The sequence below is a fragment of the Morus notabilis genome, unplaced genomic scaffold, assembly GCF_000414095.1.
Source record: "Morus notabilis unplaced genomic scaffold, ASM41409v2 Scaffold54, whole genome shotgun sequence".
Lineage (NCBI taxonomy): Eukaryota > Viridiplantae > Streptophyta > Magnoliopsida > Rosales > Moraceae > Morus > Morus notabilis.
The window spans coordinates 74,499-80,451 of NW_010365453.1; positions in this window are offsets into that span (position 1 = coordinate 74,499).

The window sequence follows — 5,953 nt, forward strand, 5'->3', positions numbered from 1 at the left end:
AACTTTAATTAAATTCATTATGAACATTGCTTTTTGATTATTATCCTTAAACATTATCCTCTCATATATAACACTTATATACAATGTTTAAGGTTACATAAATAATCATAGAATTTTCATTGATATTCATAAAATATTCACAAATATATACACATAAAATGATGAATAAACTCTTTTATTAAATAAATAATAAATATCCTATTACATCTTATGCTTCTAGGACACCATTCCCAACAGATTATAAGTCCATTAGTCCCCGCGTCGTCCTAGTAATTCTATAAGACACAAAGGGCAAAATGAGAAATTTAGAATTACGAAATTCTAAAATTAAACACTCGAAAATAATTAATTGAGAATTAATTATTATTTAAATAATGTGATTATTTAAATTTGAATTTGAAAACATCTAGTTTTATCAATTTAAACTTATTTGATAAGTTCTTCAATTTAGAATTCAAATTAATTTAAGTTTGACTTAAATTAGAATTAGAATTTGAGTCAAAATTGGACTGTAGGATAAATGATGATTTTCTCTTCCTTCCCTATATGATATTGGCACCTACATAGGGATAAAATTCCCTAAGAATGGCCGGCCATAATGGATAAAAGATAAGAGGAGATTTTGTTCCAAATTCAAATAAGAGATAATTAACAAGCTTTATCTTTGAGATAGAGATTGGATTCCTTCTAGAAGTTTGACTTATACTCTATAAATAAGAGAATGATAGAAAATTGTGTGACACAATTTTTTGTCCTATATTTTGAGTGGTGGCCGAAATTCTCTTATTGTGAAAAGGAAAAGAAAAAATTTCTCCAAAAATTTCACATCGTGCATGCGTTGGTGCTTGTGAAAATTCGAATGTTGATTCTAACCTGCTTTGTCTCAGGTGTGCCCACACACATGTCTTCGCGGATTCTAAGAATTGACGTGGAAGACGTTGGTTTTCTAAATACAAAGCTTTGGTGCAAGGATTATTCGAGGTCAAAGAACTCAAGTTATCATCCTAATCGACCACCAGGTATAATTCCTAATTGAGTATGTATTAAATAAATTAATGTGATTAATTTATTCGTGCATAAATTAATATAATCTATAGAGTATCTAAAAGATTTTATGAAAAGTTTTGTTATACACGATCCGAAACCCCCACGCATCTGTATCAGAATACGATTCGGAAACCTACATGTTTAACACTGTATTTATTAGCAAATACCGTATTTACTGGTAAATATCGTATTTACTAGTAAGTGTCATATTCATCTGAAAATTTGACCACCGAGTCTGGCGACCATTTAACATTATATTTACCGGTAAATATCGTATTTACAAGTAAATACCTTATTTACCAGTAAATATTTATTTACTAGTAAATATGATATTTATTTGAAAATTCAACTACCGAATTCAGCGACCGTTTAACACTGTATTACTAATAAATATCATATTTATTAATAAATATCATATTTAACTGAAAGTTTGGGCACCGACTCGGACAACTGTTTAACATTGTATCTAACCATAAATACCGTATTTACTACTAAATATCACATTTATCTGAAAATTTAGGCCACAATTCCCGAACTATTTAACATTGTATTTATCTCAAACTTAGCTAACATTTGTACTTATTCATGCGAGCTTTTTCGTAGAGAGAGACAAACTTTTGTCTTAAGCTAGCAAAATTGTCCAAGTTTAACTCTTAACTCCCAGCGGAAAAGAAAATACAAAGAAGATGAAAGTTCGAAAAGATAGAAAACCAATCAAACAACATAAACCAAAACCAAAGCCATATAGAGTTCCTAATGATCTCTCTCTGAAATATTATCAATGCCAAAGCGCCTGTCGGTAAAACTGAAGAAGTGGGCAAATATTAGATATCTATAATTAATAATGTATCCATCTAATTATTCTTTTTTAGAGGTTCATCCAATTAGAGAAAATTTCGAGTTTACTTATTGTTTTTCTAACTCTATTATTTATGTTATTACACAAAATATTAATGTCATTACAAAAAATAACTTACATGTTACAAAAGATAAAACTTGCATGTTACAAAAAGTTAACCTATAAATTATGCATGTTATAAAAGATGATAACTAGCAGGTTATGAAAAGATAACCTATAACTAATTAGTGATATAAGATAAATTTTAAAATAATGACATAAATAAAATAGTGTTATCTCATTGTTGGTTAATATGAGAATTTCCTATCATTTATTGGTGTTACTGTAAAAAAAATATAATAATTGTCTTCATATTCTTAAGCGTTATTGTTAAAGTTTTGGGAGAAAAAATATTATTATAAAACTTCAAAGATTAAAATTATTAAAGATATCACATATAGAGTGGGTTTGGTATTGATTTTAGGAGAGAAAAAGCACTTATTGAGACAGCCAAAATCTAAAAAATTGTTTGGTAAAACAAATTTTTGAATAATTTCCTCCCAATCTGAAGCTAAAAGCAGAATCAGCCTAAAGGTTGATTCTGATTTCAGCTTATGCGGGAATCGTTTTGAGGGTTTAATGGATTTTTTTCCAATTTTACCCCCAATGAAATTTGAAATTTACCACCTCATAAACACATTTTCATTTCACAATTCGGTATCTCCTCCTCTCTGTTATCTCTCTTGTCTCCTCTGCGAAAAAATTTTGAGTTCTATCTTCTCTCCTCCTCTCATTTTGAAGCGATCTTCCCCTGCTCCGTTCACCGGTCTTTCTCTCCATTGGCCTGTCGGAGCTTGTTTGGTTTCTCCTCTGCGCGATTTTCGGTTTGCCATCTCCTCCTCCGACTACCGTCTCTCGTCATCAGATCAAGAGGTAAGCCTATCTAACCGCTCGATTTTGGGTTTGGTTCTGATTTTGAACATTTGGATTTGGTTTTGATTTTTAGTCCCCATATATTTTGGGTTTTAGTGTTCTGATTTTTTGCATCAAAGAACAACACTTGAGCATTGTTGAAAGTGGGTTAGCCGGTATCCCATCTCCTCCTCCGACTGGCCATCATCAGATCAAGAGATAAGCCTCTGTAAGTGCTCAATTTTTAGTGCGGCTTTAGATTGGGTTCTGATTTGTTTTGCAGAAATGGGTTTAGGGTTCTGATTTTTTGTGTGGAAATGGGTTTAGGGTTCTGATTTTCTGTAAATACTTGTACATTGTTGAAAGCTCCTCAACACCTAACCAAGAAAATGAAATGTGCCACTAATGGAATCAACAACAACGACAAAAAAAAAAAAAAACTGAACGAACGAGCACTTATTTGGGTTAAGTCGACTATATGATTTATCAATTTTGTTTCGGGAATTGATTGTTTTAGCACTCATATATTAAGTTAAAGCATTTTGTATAATCATCTTGTAGTGGAAGCTGATGAGTTTATTGAATTCAGTAGTCTGGAATGTCGTTTATGCTTTCAGTGTAATGTACATTTTTGTGCTCATTTTTCTCATTAGTTGTTGTTTGCTCTTGTCGTTCGTTTTCCATATGCAACATTACCCTCCTTTGATGTATTCTATTCATTTATTTTCTCCTTATTTCTCTTGTTATCTTACTAACTAGTTGTAGTCCATCACTATAGTACTGTGTTGTTTTTTTTGTTGTTGTTTTTCGTTGTGTAATATTTTCTCCTTGATGTCTTTAATTCTCTCCAAGTTGTGTTTCCGGATGCCTTCCATGAATAATAATTAAGAGAAAGTGATCATTAGGCACAATTCTTGTAAATCAAATTAGCATTCTATTCTTGATAAAACGATGATCTTGATGTTTCAATCAAATGTTCTTATGCCAATTTTTAGGTGAAGTGTCTAGGACTAGAAGCTATGATTAGCTTGGTTATTGATTGAGTGTTCGAATTGGAAATAAGGTTAGTATTACCCTTATTATTATTTTTGTAAATTGAAGCATGAAGCCTCACATTGTTTTAGACTTTCAGTTATCAATTCTCAAATGGAGGGTAGTATACCACAAGGTAAAGCAATATGAGACCCCAAGACTGTGGATCTGTTTTGTGATTTATGTATTATAGAGGTGGAAGCTGGACATCGTCCTGGAACCCATTTGGATAAAGTTGGCTGGGAAAATTTAATTCAAAAATTTAATGAAGCAACCAAACGAGTATATAAAAGACAACAATTGAAGAATAAATGGGATGCTTTGAAGAATGATTGGAAGCTTTGAAAGGAATTTATTGGTAAAGAAACTAGTCTAGGTTGGAACATTAAGAAGAATACTGTTGATGCATCTAAGGAGTGGTGGCATAATAAATTATAGGTAACAGAATTATGTGGTTTGTCATTGTTTATTCTGGTGTTGGACTAGGCATGTTTAATTTATTCAAGTGCTCTTGCAGATTCATCCCAACGCATCGAGGTTTCGCACTCGGGAAATTGAACCACAATTAGAAGAAAAGTTAAATAGGATGTTCATGAATACTATGGCCACAAGAGTGCATACTTGGACACCATCATCTGGACAAATGCCATGTGAGTCTGATAAAGCTGGAAATGATAATTCTACTACCTAAACAACTTGAGAGTAATGGTGAGTCATGTGAACCAATCCGAAGTGAATTGGCACAAGACCGTAAGAATAAGAGGCCAATTGAGACAGATGAGAGACAAAAGAAAGTCAAGAAAGGAAAAAGAAACATGAAGGTTGGAGGAGCTGCTAAATTGTTTCAACAAATTGATCGCCTTGTCGATATAGTTGAGAGCAGAAGTATTGGATCATCGATTGCGCAATCTGACGCTAGAAACTATAGCATAACAAATGTTATTGAAGTTCTAGATTCATTACCAGGATTACAGATTGGTAGCGAGTTGTATTTCTTTTCGATCCACTTGTTGTTGGACAAGAATAAGAGAGAGGCATTTATGGCTTTTAAGGAACCTGAGTTGAGGCTCAATTGGCTTAAGTTTGAACATAGGCTAGGATCCTCCTCTTAGATTTCCATTCCTCATTTCTATTTAGTGCGGCTTTCTTGTTGTATTGATGGTTGAGACATTGTTATTCTCTTTCAGTTTGGTCTTCTTGTTGTATTCATGTTTTGGGAGACATTGTTGTTTTCTTTCAGTGTGGTTTTCTTGCTTTATGTTTAAGACATTGTTGTACAATGACATTTCGTATTACTACTTGTATGTGAGTCTGATTGTTTTTATTGCACCATATTGAATGACAGGTTTATTGTTGTTGCCAAAAATGGCTGACAATCTTGATGAGTACAATCTACAACTTGTATGTACCATTGCTCGACTCATTGAATATTACTACAACACGTATGTTCATAAGAATCCGTGTATGAACTCTTCACAAACTGGAAACATGTGGGTGACGGAATTATTAAGAGGGCGTGAAATTAGAAGTTACAGGATCTTTAGAATGGATAAGAACGTGTTTTTGAAGCTATGTAATGATCTACAGAGTAACTACGGGTTACAAGGATCAAGGAATATGTGTGCGGCTGAACTGCTTGGAATGTTTTTATTCATTTTGGGTCAGGGGCGGGGAATCATTCAGCACAAGAGCGATTTCAACACTCTGGTGAGACTATGAGTAGATATTTTAATTATGTTTTAGAAATTGTATGTCGTATGAGCATCGATATTATACAGCCTCCAGACCTAGAGTTTAATGACGTGCCAATAGAGATAATGACGAATCATAGATATATGCCACATTTTAAGGTAAAATCATACTTTTTATATGCTTTATTCCCTACTAAAATTATGTTTATTTATACATTAAAAATTCTTCTTTTTAGAATTGTATTGGTGCAATAGATGGCGTACATGTTCCAGCTACAATACCACCAGAAGATTAGGTACTATTTATTAGAAGAAAATGTGTGCCAACCCAAAATGTGATGGCTGCTTGTGATTTCAGTATGAAATTTATATATGCATATGCAGGTTGGGAAGGTAGTGCCCATATATAAGAATATTCTTATCAGCACTACGT